Consider the following 21881-nt stretch of genomic DNA (forward strand, 5'->3'; position numbering starts at 1 on the left):
AGCTGCTCTATAAGCCCTTCTATATCTTTTGCACTAGACCCGTCGTCGTCGTCACCGTCCGGTGAGGCTGTAAAGGCTAGTTGAGGCCCACAGCATTAGAACAGCTCGAAAAAAACCAAAAAGTACAGAAACAAATGCTAACGTAACGAAATATTTAATCAAATATCTAATCATATCAATAGGTCATGTCTTCACAGACACTTTTTTTAAATTTTATTACATTATGTATTACTAGAACCCAATTTATACTATATTGTCTTTATAAGTTTTAGCAGAAGTAATCAAATTGTAACATAAGATGGGATTTTCATTTATAAATAGATGCGAGATACGACGGATAGATATTGGATGTATGTAGTAATGTCATTGTACGTACTCGTAATAGTACTTGTAGAAGTAATAGTTAATAACAGCATTCTGGCCGTCTTTTATATCATTGTGTATGTGTGTACGGCCGGAAATTATGTTCATTTCCTTGTTGGCACTTTAACCCATTGAATATAACTCTTTATAGTAGACATTACATCTATAAAACTAAGTTAGTATTATAAATTAATTTGATTATAAGAATTTAAATTTCAGATTATTACAGAAATTTCTACGATAATAGTAATTAAAATAGATCAGTTTATATTCAATAAAGATTTGTTTGTGGAGGTCGTGGAATTTGATTAATATAAATCAATCATCATCATTATAATATACTTAGTACTTTGTAAAACTTCTTTATTGTTACGAAACTAGCCAATGAAAGGCGTCGAAGAAAGCATTGCTCTCAATTTTTGTATGAAAAAACTTGTGCTGTTGTTTATTGGGAGATTTATTAGTTACAATAATATCATATAAGAAAAAATACAAAATATTACATTGACGTTGTTTATGTCTTTAACAGGCATTGTAACAATAAAATTACAATTACCTAGGTCATTAGGAAAGTATACTCAAGATAGTGCATTCAAGTGAATAAGATACATACTTCGGTATAACAACTAAGGTAGCTCAATAATGTGTAATTAACGAAAAATCGTTACATTTGAATATTAAATATGCTGCACATATTTTTTTTGCCAGCATGTGGAACATCAGGACGGACCATAATTTACGAATATATTTTTTAATATTAGTTTTATATAAAGTGTTATTATTGGAAAAACAAGTGTTACAACGAGTTCATTTATTAACATTTCGATTACCACATTTCATGAATTACATACCTACACTATAAACTGATATATAAGAGTTTAAAACTGATATATGTGATGCATTTTTATCTGCAGTTATCTTTGTTGTGATTCTTTAACAATTACATACAGTTTAACCTATTTGGTATTATTTTCTTGTTTTTCTGAACTTTATCACACTGCGGGTTTGCATATGTATTTGTAGAGCATAAAATATATTTATAACCTCGGGTATTATGTTGCTAGGAGATTATGATATCGTCAAAGAATATAAAGATATTTAAACTCAATTCATTCAAACTTTAAATGATAATAATTGTTTGTACATTTAGTTGTCTTGTGATACGTAACTCACTTCAATAGACAGTAGCAGTGCAGTATACGCATTTTATATTATTTCTACCGCAAATCAGAATCACTACTTCATTGGAAGAATACCTAACAATTCGGTGAATTATAGCACTTTGGTCGGTACGATAATTTATGATAGAGAAGGTATACCTAATTACTTCTCAAGATCTACTGTGATAATTATATCATATTACAGTTTCATCGATGCCTTATAGAAAAAAGCATGGTATTCCTTTCCCAAACCGTTAACCTGAATCTAATGGTAGAGTATCCAAGTCGTTTGTGCTCGTTAGACGTTTTAGGCTGGACGTGATACTTGAATTAGATTATTGATCTCCTTGAATTTTCTATTGTCGCTGTAGGTCGTTGCCCAAGTCTTAGTAACATAAAAACAGTAGATAGGCGAACATTACAGATTATTGTTACTGTAGAGGTTATCGTAACAATAGGTACCTACAAGTAAAACATGACGTTAGTTTCAGTATAAATACGTAGAACTGTTGGGTTTCTGTGGTATAAATAGCAATATATGTATACCTATAGAATGATACCCTGTCTTAGGATAAGGATAGCAGACAGCACGTGAACTCATGCCTACTCACGTGCTCACCGTTATCCCATGAAGCATATAGATAAAAAATATTCGGTAGGTATTTTAAATGATTCGTAACCAGGCAAGTAAAATATACATAGTGCCTTTATATATTTCTCATAGACGTGCCCAAACTCGCTATTCTTAAGGTATAATGTACAACAATGCATTGCCTACTATGCGCTTGATTTTCACACTGTCAAATAAAAATATTTAGCTATTATTCCGACTTTTCACGTTTTAACTTCCCAATTTACTCTTGTATTGTTTTAATAAAAAAATATGTGGTTTATATTTTTTTAAGAACAAAATATTTACTTGTACTTTATGGAGTCATATCTACGGTCTATATATAGTAGTATAATATCCCCTAACAGCCATCCCTCATTATGATGCATCGTCTAATTCTGGTATACTACGTCATAATGTCTAATATAATTAAAATAAGCTTTTTCATTATTTTACCTAAACAATGAAGATTATCTATTTATTAATATGTTAGATACATATAATGCAAACGATAAATGCAGTGTCAATTAAAATTCATCCTTAATGGATATATAAATTGTAATGTTTTTACTATTATACTTATGATTTCGACTAATTAACTATTAAAAGCGAAACTAAACTGTATACCTTTATTAATTCCTTATTTTGCATTGAAATTGGATGTAACTTTACAATACAGTAGCGGTGAGCTACGATCTCGTAGCAGTATTATGTGTCTCTTTTAGAGTAATGTAGAGTGAGCCTGCTTGCGCTAACGGTCCATGCTATAGGGATATCATTAGAACGTGGATGAAGTCAGGTTAGTCAGCCTAATTTACCACGTATTAACTACAATGTTTTCCAGGGGAGACCGCGTGGAAGTCAGCCTGATTAGACATTACAAGCGATGTTGTCATTAGCCTCCAGTAATGATTATAATAAATCAGTCTAATTCTAAAGATACATATTTGGATTTAACATATAATTTTGTTACAATTTATCCGTAACGTCTGAGTTAAATGAATCTATACTTAATTTCTGTGTTGCTTTCAGCAAATATCACAGTTGTATTTTTTTCCTTGTAATATAAATACTTGTTAAAGTTACCTACCTAACCTACATTGAACATCGTTGAGAAATATATTATTTGAATAACAACGGGATGTTTGCTTAAAAAACTGACCTACTGTACCAACTTCCAAATTATTATCACAAAAAACTATAAACTATGTTTATAAGCTGTCCTATGTACATAACATTATCTATCCGGGGCCGTCACTATGCTAGTTGTAGATCAAAAGGATATGTGCACAAAATATGCCAAACCAGTCAGGCGATATGAATTGATAAGGAAAATGTGCGTCGTAGTACAACACCATCATTCATATATTCGATAAGTTATCTTTGTGGTATTTTGCCTCAATGATTCAAATGAGATGTTGCGCACGCGTCTATTAAATATTATCGATATTACTTGCGGCTTTAGCATTTCACGCTACGAGCAAAGTAATTGTTAATAATGAAAGAAAATATATTTGTAGAGGTTCTAATGAATGATAAAAACAAAACTTATCAGTTTGTGATATCTAGTTTCATACATCATACTTTTGCAACTATTATACCTTGAATAGCTGCAAAGTAATCATACTTATTTTTTATAGGAATATATTTCTATAGCTTCCATGGCCTTTAGATATTATTCCGAGGCGAACTCTCTTTTCATTTCAGGACGTCAAACATGATCGAGTTAAAAAGTTTTTATTATAATATCAGGCCTACTATGAAGTCTAAACTAAATGTCAATCTATCCATTTTAGTAGGGTTTATTTAAAATTACGACTAAATTGATTAAAAATATTACAACGCCAGTCAGTTCAAAATCTATGAAATATGGAAATAATACGATGCTAATTTCTAATATATATTTGTGTTTAAATCATAAAAAGCTTCAAAATATGTTATACAATGTTATTGGATCAGACTTGGTTACCAGAGAAGATAGACTGGTGACATGAAGTATTATTAAATAGAACTTATTTAGCAGTTTGAATATTAATTTATATTATTATACCATGTATGTGTGATTAGATTGAGAAGCCATCCTCTATTACTTATATAATTTAGTCACACATAACTTTGGATGTGAAACATCGTATTAAATCGATGAAGTAACTGACAGTCTTATGTGCTTAGTATGTATGTATGTATTCAAATTACATCAAGTATATCGTAATCGCGGATATATTCATATATAATAGATTGTTTTTGCACTGGTACATTAATATACAATTGAATTTCGTTTGTAAAGTTTTCGTATATATATATATATATATATATATATATATATATATATATATAATATTACGTAAGTGACTTGTATCGGGAATTATATGATGACTGCTAGATTTAACTGTTGTCTGAATGTTATATAAGGTCAATATATTGTAATAGGCAAAACAATTTTCAGTTTCTGTATTCTGAGTGTATTCTTATTCCTTTTACTTATTAACATCACCGATAAGGTATAATTTGGTTGATTTATCTACGTTTTAGTAGGAAATAGCATGGCAACATTGAACTATAGTATATTCTTAAGTACTCAAAACTAGTGCGTTCTCTAAAATAATAATATCTCTCTAAAGTAGAACATATTTTGTGTAATTTGGCTTTTGACTGTTCGCTCTAAATATGCAAGTATTTGTTATAAGTACATTTATACGACCGATGGTACTATCAATACGATATTGAAACCTTCAAGAAAAGAGCTTATTCCTTCATAAACGGCTGGTACGGCACTTGTAATCTCCCTTGTGTTACGCATCCTCATCGGCAGTCGGCGGCAATCAGTTACCATCAGGTGAGCCGCAAGCTCGTTTGCCCCTATGTTATAAAAATGACAATAATGTAATGTCATATAACGATAATAAAATTATTTCTATTATTACTTAAAAAAATAGTAAGCATTCGCTCTTATACATTAAATTGCTTCATGGTACATTCAGGTGTGCCAGTTACTTCCTCCTGTGCTGTGTATAAATTTGTACATACTATATACATAGAGAATGTTGTATAGTGATTATATATTATACGCGTATATTTACAGAGTACATTACATATGGCACGTAGCACTTGCAGCTGTTATAATCATAATAATGCGCAAATTTTTGAGTGATATAGTATATAACATAATATCTAATATCTTATGTTATATAAGTTTATGTATAAACATGTGCATTGCTCAATGACTCTATATGACGCAATAAAGTGCGTAATGATGATCAAAAAGATATTTAATAGTAAAACATATGCGCTCATACGTTATAATAAGCATTACTCCCTTGATGCCGATGGAAATCTTGACGATAACGTCGATTTCCTCGCATTTTAATAAAAGTATACAGCATGGTTACTAGCATACGATTTACTTCAAATTTGTAAACATATCTTGTGAGTTTTCAATGTTTTAGACATTTACCAGGAATAAGGGAATTCCCTGCCATTTGTTTTTCATAATTCCGATCAATTTAGCCTTTTACGTCATCCTCGTCGAAGAAATAATGTATCCTGTGTTCTTCAAAGGTACATATACGAAAAAAATCTTGCTAGCTTCTCAGTAGCCACATTTGGATTGGAGGACGCGACAAGTGCACGTGTTACATAATGAATAAGATTATAATATTTTTAAAGCAGCCAGGGGCCCCACGAATTTACTGGAAAAACATTTGCTCCCAAATGTCGCTCCTTAAAAATCTTTTTACATGAAAGTACAATAAAGGCATGGTTGTAATCCCGTTGCTTTACATAAAACCTATTGCTACTGTCTTTTTATGTGACGGCACAGAATGGCATCATAATTTATAATACGGTTGTATCTTTACAAGTAAAGACTAAAACTATTTTTATTGAGTATATATGTGTGTGGTATGGCTGGCCTGGCTTCATCCAGGTGCTCATAACTTTATTAATTTTATACATATAAAAATGAACATATAGGCTATGTGTCAGTGCAATAATGTACCATTAGCAAAAGAATTACTCAAATCTGTGCTCTCTCCTCATAACAAAACTCCTCTTTCTTAATAATATTAATATAAATAATATTGGTATAAGCTGTTTTCCTATCTTGTCACATTCGATACATATTCAACATTTTGTTATTATAATACTATTGATATAATTTATGCCCATTTATAAATAAAAAACGGCAACAAAATATTGTTTTAAACTAAATTTAGTTAGGTACTGTATAAAACGCTTGTATTTGGGACAAAATGTGAAACATGTTTATTACGTCTGGAGTCAATTTTTATCTTTTGGAAACGTATTTTGAATAATGTGACGCACATTGTAGCCTTGCGAGATGCGCCTTATTTCGTAATCGCTACTTCGCTGTTTGTGTGATCATGCGATATCTAGCCTCCGAACCTGTTACTGAAACTTTCATTGCCTCAATTCTTTTAATCTTCTATTATTTTTATTTTTGTCGAAATTGATTATACCGATTTTATTTAATTAAATAGATATATGTTGTCCTAAGATTTTATCTTAATCTTATCCCTAATGGGTAACTTTTTTAAAGCTAAAATTTAAGGTAGCTAAAAATCTATACAACCATTTTTTCTAAATATACAATACATAAAATATTTTATTTATAAACTAATGTAAACAATATACCGAATTAGATTTTGTAGAAAGTCGTCTGTGGGTACCTATGTATCACCCATTTCAGCCGTCAAGCAGTTTGCTTTATAAGTTAAGTTTCGGTTGATTGAAGGATTAGATGTACATAATAACACACGCGCACGCAGCGACACATTAGGAGTACATAATAACGTGATGTCCGTAGTGCTGTTCACGTAGATCCACTACCACAATCTGTTACATCCTTAGTTTGTTTTCCATTGTAAAAAAATAGTACGTTAAATGTCGATTTTCGTAATAAAACAATAAAAAATGGTTCTTTTTATATAAAACTAGCAGCTTGTCGAGGCTTGACACGGATGTATTACAAATCTTTATATTTCTCGACTGTTCCTATACTAGAAAATTCTGCATTATATATATGCCTAAACCTTCTTCTTGAATTACTCTATTTATTGTTGAAAACTGCATTACAATCCGTTGCGTGGTTTATAAGATATAAGCGAACAGACCGTGGCTGTGACTTTGTTTTATACTATGCAAAGATTGTGTATATAATAATGATTATATGTTATACATACTATATTTTTTATATTTCGTAACAATTTCGATTCGCAATCGAACACAATAGACACATACTATAAGTGATCAAGATTTAAATTTCCTCAATATATACTGAACCTTTGGCGTTGGCAGGATACAACTCATAATCACATCGCTTCCCGCTTCCGCGATCCCTTCTGAATTCTGATTCAAATTCTGCAATACTACTCTGTGCTTGTAAAACTTTAATATTTCAATAACTATAATTAATTTGTGTTTTGTATAGAAAAAGAGGTCGTCGTGTTTTGTATAGAAAAAGACGTCTTTTGCTCTGTTTACAATTAAAAGACGTCCGTTCTCATGATACGATCTATTTTGACGTTTCCTTAAAATCCGTACAGTCGTTTAGTCTTAAAATTGTAATAAATAGAGTAGCAGAAATTTATACTATTGTATATGTATATAACGTCAGTGTGGAATAGGTAAGTTTAATTTTTCCTTAGGTATACTAATGGAATTTCCAATGATACAACGACGTCATGAAATTTTAATGTAACAGACGTCATATGCATAGTTCCAAACAAATAAATAAATATTCATCGGTTGACATTTTTGTTGTAGACAAAATAATGTACTTTAACTAATAGTTAATGTACGTAGTTTAATTGCAGCGAGAAAATGAACTGGAAATAGGTATAAGTATGTAGTATTAGTTAATAAAAGTTAAAATACAGACATTGCAGTAAAACAGGACTGTTTTTAATTGCCACAGTTTTTGAGATATTTTCAAAACTGTAGTTCAAATAATATAATATTGTTAGCGTACGATATGCTTCATTTAATATCCTCATTTTGATCAATGTTAAAGGCTATCCACTTCAGTATCTAGCATTTATTTATTACAGATATAACTTATTAAAACATAATTGTACTTAATTAATTAGATTAGGTATAAAGAAAATAAAGTTCTTAAATAATAATTAATTATAATTTTTGTAATATGTTGTATATATGCATGTTTTATATGCGACAAAAATAAACTTTTCTTTATTTCTTCAAATGGTAGTTCGCAGCAGTTGGGGTTCCTAGGCGCATTTCGCTGGTATTTTCATCTGTTAGTACTTTTTGTTGTTATATAATTGTTTGTTATATAAGTCATTATTACTTTGATTAAATCTACAATATATATTAATTTATATAAATACCACCGAAACACCTCCCTTCGCAAGGGACTGAAGTACACATAAACTTTCTAGAAGAAGTCCTTAAATGATAGTGAAAACCGTTTCATAATCCATTGCTTGGTTTAAAAGAAGTAAGCTGAAAAACAAACAGATAAAAATAACTATAGTGTTTTATACTGCTAGTAGATAATGAACATTTTGACAATAATCTTACTAAAACCTCAATTACACGTAGTAACTATTTTGAGAGTAAACTTATGAATCACAATGTGTATATCTACGTACAACTTACTACGTCTGTGATTTGGTCCTGATTCATCTCTAAGCCAAATGACTCATTCGTAACATGATGGATACCTGGTAAATCATAATAATTATTGTCACTGATTTTTAACATAATAGTTGTTGCTTTACTAGAAAACATTACCATATCTATAAGTAGTAATGGAGGTAAATGCCCACGTTTTTGTTGGGTTTTCAGTTGAAATTTACCAATGTGTATTTTTATAAACTCATATTCTAAAAGTACTTTACAATTATTACAGCTCACAGCGTTATTATAGAGCTTAATAGGAAACCATAAATTATAAGCTATTGTAAAAAGAATGATGTCTACTAGTAATAACAATATGCATACACAGGTTAAGTACCATTGGTTACTGTTATGATTTTAAATGGCCGACTGTGACGAAATATTTTATTTCACTACAACAAAAGTAGCAATCATGTATATTGCGCTTATGGATAAGTTATTTACTACACAATCTATCATATTGACGTATACACATGCGACGTATATTTGACACAGGTGAAGATAATATTGTATGAATTAGATTTAACAAAAGGAGGAGTTTGCAGGCAGCTGCAAACTCTCCAGAACTTGCGGCCCTACAAACTCGATGAATCTACGATTATAGTAGTGTCAGGTTATATGGTTTAGCATATCGCTTTATGGTCGCGTGTTCGATTTCCCCCTCGATGCGATCTTTGAGTAATACAAACAATCATGCATATGTTCATGAGTATCATTGTTTGTATTGGTCTGGATATATTTTTTTTAATTATATTATTTAACTATTTCTATTATTTGTCTAGTATCCATAACAGAAGCTTAACTTAAATTGAAATTCTGTGAATTGTCCAGATTACTATTATTAACCTAAAACTACTATGTTGTTATATGTTGGTAGATGTTTATGATACCAATAATTATGTGCCATAATTATTGTCGAAACTTCATCTATAATTATATAAATCTACATACTCAGGCCGTCTTTTATAGATCTTATATCTTTTACTTTGACAATTAGTACATATTCGGCTATAAAAAATAGGCATACATCGTTGCTAAGCTCTTAAAATTATTGGCAATATATATCGCATATAACGCATAACATAAATCACATAAAAACGCAATTGACTTGATAACAACGAATACACCTGATTGTAGTAAATAACTAAAAAGTCGATACAACGACGCATAATAATAGCATAACTTTAACCCTTATTATTTTTTTAGGTTATTACACCCATATAGTGGCAAGTCAGAAATTATAGTCAAAGTCATCACTGAATATAGAAAAGAATGAAGGCAATAACTATCGATCTGAATTGATTTGATTTAAATTATTACACCATAACGGATCTCATATATATAGTATAAATAGGTGATAAAGTTACGTAGGAGGTTTTTCGTTAGATTGGTATTGTAATGCATCTGTGCTTCGGCGTCCTGTGTATAAAGAAGCAACTGGCATGACACTATAATACCTTGACCCCATTGACTTCGTTTATCCTTAAGTTATGGTGTCTGGCGTCCGCTAGTTCCGCTTCAGATCACAACTCGGCCTCTTATTTTGTATTCGCGAGCGCAAGTTTCCGCTTGTGATTATAAACATTTGACCCCGAAATGTGCAAATGGACAGCTTAAACAATGTGTACATGTCCACATGTCCTCAACTTTTAACATTTGTCTTTAGAGCAAATGTACAGTCGGCTTTACAGATCCGTAAGACAGGGTATAGTGTACAGGGTACAGGGTATTTTTTCATTACTGTACGAGTATAGAGGCAGTAGAATCAATTTAAGGCCGTATATTAAATGAACTATATTAGTAAATTACACTATAGATTGATAAATTTGTAACTGATTAAAATTTATGACGACAGATATGTAGACGTTTGATAAAGACAATATTAAATTGCTGTTTTGGTATTTTAGCTTTGTAATTCGCAATTAGTAGTGAATGATACCACTGCTTCATTCACGACATTCTCAATGTACAATATCTTATTTTGTCTGCATTTACACCTAGCCACGCGATTTATCACTATAAAAAAATACAAACGTTTGAAAGCAAACAAAAGCGGCGCGTTAACCTACAAGCACCTCTAATTAGATATTAAAATGCACATTTCAATATACGTATTACATTAAAGTTATTTTAATATTTTCCTTTGGAACACATAAAAGTATTTAATATATGCAAATATATCGTCTAGCTACGTTGTAATATTATTTCTACGTATCAATAATACTAAATAACTATTCTATTTTGATTTATGTAAATGAAAAATCAAATTATGTCTTAATACATATGTACGTGGTATCATTTTCCAACTGATTATATTCAGAGCATGTTTCTTAAGACCGATTTTTTAAGTCTACAATCTACGGTAATTCGGTTTGATATTGATGAATTTTATTGCTTCCTTGTTGCTCCCATATCAGTTTAGTCCCAATTAGGATTTTTTAGTTTTTGTTCAAGAAAATGTATATTACTACTACTCCTGATACAAACTATATTCACGACAAAATTCAATCAACCGTTTAGTTATAAAATTTAACACTGACTGATTAATGTACTTTCGTATTTATAATATTTTATTTGTCTATACTTAATTTGTGTATACTTCCCTGTAGTAAGTAGAGATGTGTGCTATGTCTAACAATAAAGAAACACAAACATATATTAAATGAATTTTACGAAATATTTAATCATATGCCACCCGTACTGAAGTGTGGTATGAATACATCGTCATACCACACTTCTGCAGTTCCATTACTGTGCGGTATCTTCCTGTCAGCTAATGGCCTATTGTGAGACATTTTATTTCAATTTAAGTACATCATTCATTATCGTTTTATGCTAATATATAATATTATTAGTTTTATTTTTAGCTGAGACCTTAAAAAGAGATTTGTATATTGATTGTACATGTTTTTATATACATAAAATGATTGATGAATAATTTTAATGTAAAATTACATATACCTATTTATTCTAAAGATATCCTTGTAATACTAGCAATTCCTAATCAAAATATTGTATTATATTTCATTTCTTATTATTTTTAACAGGAACGACAAAGAAGCTTGCAGTCCTCCCGTATATAACATACTTATTATATATAATGTACATGCATATTATAGATATATTTATTGCTAATAGAAATCCGCGCGATAACCCTATTCAGAGCAAGGACGATGTTAAGGGGCGAATTGGTGGAAAAAGAAAGAAAATTGTAATATAAAAAAAAAAATCGTCAAAATAAATCTCTAGACTTTAGGTTTTGACTTAGGTTGTAGATCATCTGAGTAGTGTGCAATTACCATTTACCATCAGATGGGCCGATGCTTGTTTGCCACCATAATAGAATAAAAAAAAAACGTTAGTCAATGTAAAACAAAATTTAGCAATTGTTTACTTGAAAACGGCATTGAAACACTCACTATTTTAGTAACTTTGAAATATTCAGAATAAGAATAGATATTATTTATTCATATAGGACAAGTTTAGAAATCCTTTTTTTTAAACAGCAGTATCGATTTTTTTTTCAATATTTATTAATATCCACAATGTAAATTTTTAAATGTGTCATCAAGAAAATTAGGACTCCTAACACCCCTTGGCACTATTAAGTGCCGACGACCGTCGACCCTCATTTACTTCTTTTTTATCTTTTAGCTTCCACCATGACAATGTTGATTTTCTTCCAATGTCAGGGTTAGACAACACTCCCTCCCTAAAGTCTATATATTGAGGTTTTTCGGTAATTTTGATAATTCAGTTCACTGTAAAGGACTACACAAGATATGAATGTAGAGCATTACATAATTTATGAATGACATTGTAAGGAGTTTAGGCTTTATATTATGCAGGACTTTAGCTTTGCAAAGACACCTTATCTATAAACATGTATCGTATGTAAATGCATTCTAGTATACATTTGTATATATAAAAATTATTATTCTATGACGTCTTTATTTATTAAATAGACTGTACCTTATAGAATTCTTAATTTGTGAACGAAGAATCAAGTCTCATGTGGAAGGTTAAATCGTGTAAATCATGCTTAATATTATGTATACATATAAAAAGGAAACGCTTCTTATTGAATAATCACAATTAAAATTACATACAGATGTTGTATATGTGGCGTAGGCGTCACTAATGAATTCTATAATCTATGCGCAAACGAAGTCGTTTTAATTTTCTTCCTAGTTGGATAATAAAAAGTAATTATACCGACAGTAATTCCAAAAGAAATATTCAAATATGTATAGGGAGCAGTGAATGCTGAATATTCCCATAAAATTATAGTGTATAATTAGAATCAAACATGTATGATTTAGGTTTATGGGCAAAACTTCGTTTATATTCGTCCGATATACGAGTTTCGACCTTGGTTTCTTTCATGGTGAGGATGTTTAGCTATTTTTTGTTGTTCTACACTTGGTTTGAAATTGTATCGTGACTGCTCAAGTGGTATGGTCATCATTTAAGGGACCCACTCTTTCATATCAGCGTCGTATTAAGTAGGCACTACAGACAGCGTATAACTAGTTTTTTATGTTAATTGACGACGTAACGAATGAACGTCAGGCTTTGCATTCGTGACTTATTATAATTCATAGTTGTGGTATCAATGAAAATGAGACATTGTGAATGACCTTATAAACAAAGAGAAAAATAAATTATTAAATTTTCATATTTTTAATCTTGAGAGCATCGTGACCTAATTTAGTAGTACCACATGTAAATTAAAATATAGCCCGCACGAAAAAATTATATTTCTAATGATAAACGTGCTGATAAAAAATAAATAAATGATGATGATATGGGTATGCACATGTTTTATTTTGCACATTGCATTCACCACGACATTAACAGTTGGAAATTCCTCTGACCACTTTATCTAGTATAAAAGTCGTGAAGATGTACTATTAAAAAAATTTGAATCGTACCATCATCTTTATAAAAAACTTGATCCACCCATTTGCAGCGTATCATAAACCTGTTTGTTCCGCGACCTAAACACCGGATGAGTCACATTAAGAAGTTAGATTTTGAAACTATTGTGGTGTGTAAAATATGGTGAAGTTGATCAGGCTCAGCAGTCAGCTGTGTCAACACCACCACCTGTTACTCGGCAAACACCGCCCTGCGTCATCTGGGTAATTTTGACACAACAAAACACCATTGAATAATATTACATTCATTAAGCCGAACTATTATTCATCTGAATATTTTGCAAAAGCTACCTGTACTATATTAATATGTACGGAATTAAATTAGTCTTCAAATAATGCTTATTTGTGACGTAAAATATTATCTATATTGATGTTACCAGTATACGTGTCGCAAACGGTTTGTACTACTACCTACTTTTCTCAACCGTTGACTGTATATAATAGGGGTGACGTTTTATATACGCCGATCATTACTTATACAGATATGACAGAATATACCTATAACAATTAAAAACTCCTATTTGTATTATGTCTATTTTGTAATTATTCTGCCTTGATTATATTTTTAGTGGTTACTGTTTTACTTTCGATGTTGCGGGTTTGATTCTTCGCACGGTGCAAATAATTGTATTCATGAATATGATTGTTTGTATCAGTCTACCTAGATACCTACCTGGTACAATATTGTGTATGTATGTAAAAAAATAACTAAGTATTTATATGAGTTGTATAGTACCTTAGGAATAGATGGATTTACAGATTGACTTCTAAAAGAATAAATAATGAGGTTGTTGTTAATTTTTCTAAACTGTGATGCGTGTGTGAGATGCACTTTTAATAATTACGACAATAAATATACGAAAAGTACTTATATATAGACCCAGTTATTACTCAATGTTAGCAATAGCATAGATAAGATAATATTAGCAATAGTAATAACAGTAGCCGAATCCAGTAAGAAATCATAAAAATAGATGTTAAAATAAAATAAATAATAAAAGTAACCAGACTCGCTGTTGTATTCTAATGTTTTAATCACATAATGTCTTAAGACATTACCAATTAAGCCATGTAGTTACTGATATTAAGCATTTGATACACTTGACATAACATATTTCTCTGGCTATCTACTTATAACCTATGCCTATATACTTTACAATCCTGCAATGTGAAACATTTGCGCGTGTCTGCCACAGAGTAAACTTGGCGTAATCTATTAGCCACTGTTAAACATATTTGGTTTGGATATTACGAACTGGTCTGCTAACACGACATTTTTAGCAACGCGGCAAACATCGGAAAAGTACGGGAAATATATCAGTACAATAATGTTGCAATAAACTGACAAGTTGATCGACATAACTTTGTCCAAAATCGTCTTCGGAAGTAATTCTATCACATCTATTTCAGCCGCCAAGCAGCTGGCTCTGTCTTATAATGGAATGGCAAATCATGACGGGTACAACGAGTGGCATATAACTTTCTTGCACTGTACTTAATATATAGCATAGATAACATAATATAAACGGTTGCCACTTACCTCAGCTAATTCTTAATAAATGTCCACTGCCTAAATACTATTAGGGATGATTGGAAGAGATCGTTACCTCTTTACATATTTCCTTTTTGTAAATATATTTTATTCTATCTAAACAATTTTTTTAACAACTACATTTTCTTCGTATGTCTTTAACATCAGTAAGTCAGAACAAATCAGTTTGTATTTAAGGTGATAGCGTTTTTATATTGATGGCGTGATTTATGTTATCATAGTGGGTATATTGTTTTGATATAGGTTTACACTAAAAATAATTAGGTATGTATATATATCTTCCTATTTTTTAATTATTTTGCTTTATAAGTTGATGGTGTTTCGCTAAGTAATAAGTAAGAATACCTGTCTACTATTAACTCTTTAATTAGCGATCAGGTAGATACGTGTACATATGTAGATGTGTATAGATAACACCCGTAAGCTATACATGTCAATGTTGTCAAAGTTAATGTCGGTTTTGGTATTTATATTAATTAAATAAACAAAAGCAATATTTAATAGAATAAAAACACAATTCTAATCAATGTTTATTTATAAACTTTTACCAAGTATCTAATTATACACATTTAAACATTAGTGATGCTTTACTTAGCGGCACTGGTAAACATATACCTACATATAGACGTGATCCTTGAAATCATTTGTAACAAAAAGTCACAATGCGGCGATAATTAATTTATGTCGCCATAATATTAAATCCTGTCATAACTCTACCATTTCTGTTAATTTTGCCATAATTGTTTTAATTGATTTTATAATAGCAATTAGCATTAAAGAAAATAAATTTAAATTAGTCACCATCACAATGAGTGTCATCCAAATTTTACACTTTAGTTTATTTACGAAGCACTGGTAAGATAAAATTGAAAATATTGTGTCCATAACCATAGTTAACGACAAAATGGATAAACAACCAACATAAAACTTACCTATCCCAAATTATCATATAACGAGTTGATTTTTACATTTCAAACATCGGGTGCATTTATAGTATCTAATGGGTCAAGGCTTTCGGTTTCATAATGATAAATAAAATAAAGTGTGGGTCAGACATTATTTATGAACAGCACTGTTGTAATTCATACCTATCTACTGCCAATTTTGTTTCCAGATATCTACTATCAGTTGTACAATATTTTATAATGTAAAGAGACAAAATATAAAAACAGATGAAGATTAGATATATGTTTAAGAAAACAGTACAGCGTTCTGTCTACCCTACGAGGTAGACAGTTTTCAAACCAAAATATATGTATTTTAATTTGACACTAAAAATGTAAATATTTTAGTGAATTATATTTCGAACCACGAGTTAGTATGCCATTAACTATAATAGTTATTTATGACGTAAGTCGATTAAGTAAATTGTGACTAATAAAATAATATAAGCGCTCGAATTCTATAGTAGTCAAATTCTATATATAATAAAGATTTAGTTATTTACTCAAAGAGTTCAATATCGGGCACTTTGTTTATTTGTATACTACAATATCGATCATTAACAGGTTATAGTTATAGAATTATCTTAGTCTAACTTGACACGAGAGAGACATTAGAGAATAATAATACTATTGTCTGCTATTTGAAAATGTATCATATTTATTAGTAACAAAACTTTATTTGTAACATGTAATATATTTTAATAATACCAAAATAATTAAAAATTTGTAGCGTATAATTTTCTGCAATGGGCACTTGGTACTGACTAGAAAAATAAACTCTTAGTGCGTTAACTAAATATAGGATGTTTAAGTTATTAACTAAGTACTGAAATACATTTTGCTACTATTTATATCACTCTGCAAGTTTTTAGTCAGTCACGCTATCATCCTTGTATGTACCATTCAAGGCGTATGAACTATAACGTCACACATTCACAATATTGTACTTAATCTTTAGAATAACAGTTCTTGCGTCATATATATCTTACCAAAACATATGACGCCGTTTAACTGCTGGCTACGAGATGAGCTTCTTTTAATTACACTGTATTCTAGCAATATTAGGGTATTTTTTTTATCCGGAAACTTTCCTAATAGATTCAATGACGTTTTTAATAATGACTTTCAAATATTTTTATTATATTCCGACGCATTCTCAGAAATAGTAAAAATTTTAACCAAAGTCAATTAATTTAATTTAGTCATTATTACTATGCTTGTGGTATTCTTCGATCTGGTCTGTATTTCACGACAATACTACATTTTAAAGGGTCGTAATGTACTAGATTTTAAATGGCCAGAAGAAAATAAGTTTTATTATTTTTAAACGTAGGTATTACTTGCATAATTATTTATTGCACACTAGATACTTATCGTTTCATTTCATTACCACAGCTCAGAATATATTACATAATGTTATTATTAAAATCAGATTAAAATTGTGTATAATTGTCTCCCTATTTATAAATAGGGATCATGGATCTGAACTGTGGCCTCGAGACATGCATTAAAGCCACGCGCCGTCTATGCATAATAGCTGAATGCAATGCACTGCACTATTGAAACTTTATAAGGCGACCCTGACCAGGCCAGAACGACTGCATAGAGGTTATAAACATCATTTGTCAGACGTCAAATTTACAAAGGATATCAAATTCACATACAAGTATGCTAGCTATGTTGCGCCACTAAAAATATTCAAAACAGAATTGAGATACTATACACAAGTTAATATATTTTCTAAACGGATCAGTTATGATTTAGTCATGAAGTCCACTCTGGTATATTATGTTGCATAATATTTTACTATGTAATCATTTCCTATAATTGATTGGTGTATAACGTAATTTTTTGCGAATTTATGTCATCCATGAGTTCCTAATAAGTCAGGCGAAATATTATGAGAGCTTATCAATCCAGCAATCTAGAACAAACATCAAGACAGCAATCCAGGCCATCTAATATCCTTGACACCATTCGTTTTCGCATATAGTGCAATGTCAAAGCTCTACCTACTTATTTATATAATGTGTTTTATGGGACTCTGTAATTTATTTTATGAAGTGCTAGTTGCTAGTATACTCGTATGTATGTATACTACTGTGACATACTTCTTGTTTGTAGGCATTTGCTGGTACTGATGCATGACTCTGGTGTCAATAATCCTTGTATCTATAATGTGAATAAAAGTGTCGTAAAATTATGACAGACTACAATGTTATTTTATAATTATTATGTAACTTGTAAAATAGCATTGTATTCTGCCATAACTTCAAATGTTTCAAGTCATTTGGGTATTTACTTATTATCATAACTGTCATTGTGAATACAGAAAAAAAACCCAGTTAAGAACGAGTATTGACAGCCTTTAAGACGTCGTTCTCGTGGTTATTAACGTAAAGCTATGATTAGCGGGAGAGGAAAGAATAGTGAATAAAATTTGTGATATTCCTAAAGACGTCAACTGCGGCTTATCAGAATAGGGATGTCAAAGAATTGATTCTTTAATGCAGTGGTGCTTAACAGTATGAAAAGTTTGAAGAGAATTATTTAAAGAATTCGAATAACACATTAATACTACGACCGGAATAATCACGTTAATTGCACATTTAAACGAATCGGTATCTACTTAATAAGAGGAAGATTTTGAAAACTACACTCAAATCGGTGAAGCTGTTTTTGTACACATAAATTTGACAAATTTTAATAATCAATATTTTGGTTAATATAATAGAAATATAATATTAGTATATTGATATAGAAATAATAAAAATGTAAACAGCGCTACATATACCACACTACCCACTAAAGAAATCTAGGTACTTGTGACTTGTATTGTTATGAACTTAATTTAAATGAGTTCTACTTACATGTTAATGCAATTGACTCTTATTGTAATTACTTGTGATTAACATTATGCGTCTTACGTAAAACGGATAGTAGAGCCTACCTAATTGTTTTTTCCGTATAATTATATAGCGCAAGTAACACAATAAACAATAGCATCAACCACGTCGAATAAATAAAAGATATTGTTTATTGTTAGAATTATTAAACTAAGAAACAAAAAGCACAAAATACTAACAGGTAACTCATCGCCTATACCATTGAACTAGAACTAGGAGTGAATGCAGAATGCAGTTTTGCCCAGGAATTCTCTCATATGTAGGTACATTACCTATGAAGCCTTTAAGGTTTTTGTAAATTTATCTATTGGAATTTTGTCGTTGCTGATGACAAGATGACACCTGTGCTAATTGATTAATTTATGCCAGTGAGGCGACGAAAAAATAAAGGAATAAGTATGTAGTCAGATCAGCTACCTCATTACCTACGATGACTGATGCTGGTGAAAAAACAGAACAAATTCAATAAAATTTATAAATAGAAATTATACTTATTAATATAATTTAAAACATTACCTTAAAGTTGATATGAATTTTACACTTGGTACCTGTAACACAGCTGATGAATTCCATTAGTGAATGTTCTTTCTTCGAAAACATAGAGCTTGAGAATTATAGTCCTTATTCAAGTTATATGATAAAAATATTTTAACTTACAGTATTGTAATTACTTACTCCAAATTTTACGATCTATTCCCAAATCATTTGAAATACATTAAAATATTTTTGGTCGAAATGGGTTTAAGTAAAAAAGGAGTGTTTCCTGCATTCCCTTTTTTACGATCAAATTTAATTCTGTAATATTAAGAGGTAGCAACCTATTGGTGTACAGATTTCATAGGAGTGAGATAAAATGTTATAGTAGGTCGGTTTACGTCAATAAAGATGTATCTACTAACAATAATAGAATATCTTTATAGACTTTTACACATACATACATATTACTATACAATGTACATTCCAAGCCAGCGATTACTTTTTACTGTACTGTAAGTTTCATCATACCCAAACCTTTACAACTCATGAACGTCCCTATATTGGTCATTGGTCCTATAATACAAAGACCCTAATTAAGAAATTTTTCCTACTGATAGGGTTTATAAATTAAGGGGTTTAATTGCGAGTTTGCGTACTATTAGACATAGTAGGTAGGTCAATGTCTATTTTTTAATCGCTCATACGACATTCTGGAGAACAATAGTGACACACAGTCTTCACAATCATTATAGTTTGAGGATACAACCTTTGGTTTTGAAAGATTAGTCAGGATTTTTCTTCATATTTTTTGTCTATTACACACTTCGTAGAAAGAAACATACCTACAATAAATATACATACAACGGAGGCCCCAAATAATAAGACAAAGACAACGCGGTGATGATGATTAAAGACTAGAAGGAAATTACGAGCCTTCTTGGGTATTTACAAAAACTACTTTCTTAGTGAGTGTATATGAAAGCCATTTTACATGACAATGGCAAATTATCTAAGCTTAGATAAACTTAACAAATATTGACATAGTGTTTATACGTTCAAAGTAATGCATATAATTGTCAGGTTTCTTAGTGATGTTATTCGTTAATAGATTGTGGGTTCCAATGACAATTTAGGACAAATATATCTTTATTTTTGTAATCCGAAAAGTCTACATTTTATTTTTAATCAGTAAAAAACAAAGTACTATACGTTATTAATTAATTTTATTAGGTTTCCTAATGAGAATTAAACGTTAGTTAGTTGTCAGTAGGTATTAATGAATAGAGTAAAATACTCGCAGTCCCAATCTCAAAATAATTATATATTTTTTCTTACAAACTTATTCATATATATATATATATTTAATATATAATATATAAGCTATTATTTTTATTTTTAAAGGTACTTGCTTATTATAATTTGAGGTATAGTAACTCTCTAACTCTAAACAGACAGTCATAAAATGTAATAATCACTTATTTGTGGTCATAATCGGATAAGTTACAGTAAATATGTATATTTATGTCTTATGTAATTGTGACTAGTTATTATTTAGACGTACATTTTGTATTCGTATATATAACCTATATATACGAATACAAAATGTACGTCAATTTTATGGCCTGGAACGATGTTCTATAGAGAACATTACCGTCATCTTGGATAACATTGTTCCTTCCCACTGCGTCACGCACACAGGACACCAGATATGGATTACGTCATATTTTCTAATGTGCGCTTTATACGTAGGTACGCTATTTGGAATTTGTTTTGTTAACTAGATTAAATATTTACCCCACAAGATATTTAGAGATAGCAATGTGTAAATAACAACTTTTTACATTTTTAGGTTCTATATACCACATAACTGCTTAATACTAGTATAAATTCATGTTCTTACGTCGTAAAGAGGAGATAATCGTAGTAAAATATAGAGATTATTATTGTTAAATAAAAATGAAACATATACATGAACTGTTCTTTGGTAAATCTTAAATTCTTATTTACGGGAATTTATATTTTTGGAGCACTACTTCTTAATCTTAAAGTGCAGAAATATTTAAAACTGTCTGTATGATTCAATTTTAATCAGTAGTTTAAGACAGAAATATTCCTCTTTCTCTATTTTCAGAACATTAATAACATATGGATTACTAAAAAATATTTTATATATGATAACTATATTTATTTCATGTATAGTATATAATAATCACTAACCGAATTTTCGAAGTGTTTTTAAATATGTAGCTGTACCACTCTGAAACAAATA

General features: G+C 30.2%; 1 protein-coding gene across 4 annotated transcripts in view; it reads left to right on the top strand.

Moving 5' to 3' along the window:
- The window catches only part of LOC131850680 (inositol-trisphosphate 3-kinase homolog), an 88870-nt gene that overhangs the window by 64913 nt on the left and 2076 nt on the right, over nucleotides 1-21881 (top strand). The gene's annotated exons all lie outside the window — the stretch shown is intronic.

Source organism: Achroia grisella, unplaced genomic scaffold (genome assembly GCF_030625045.1).
Source record: "Achroia grisella isolate CSIRO2021 unplaced genomic scaffold, CSIRO_AGI_Agris_v1 utg779, whole genome shotgun sequence".
In the NCBI taxonomy this organism is placed as follows: domain Eukaryota; kingdom Metazoa; phylum Arthropoda; class Insecta; order Lepidoptera; family Pyralidae; genus Achroia; species Achroia grisella.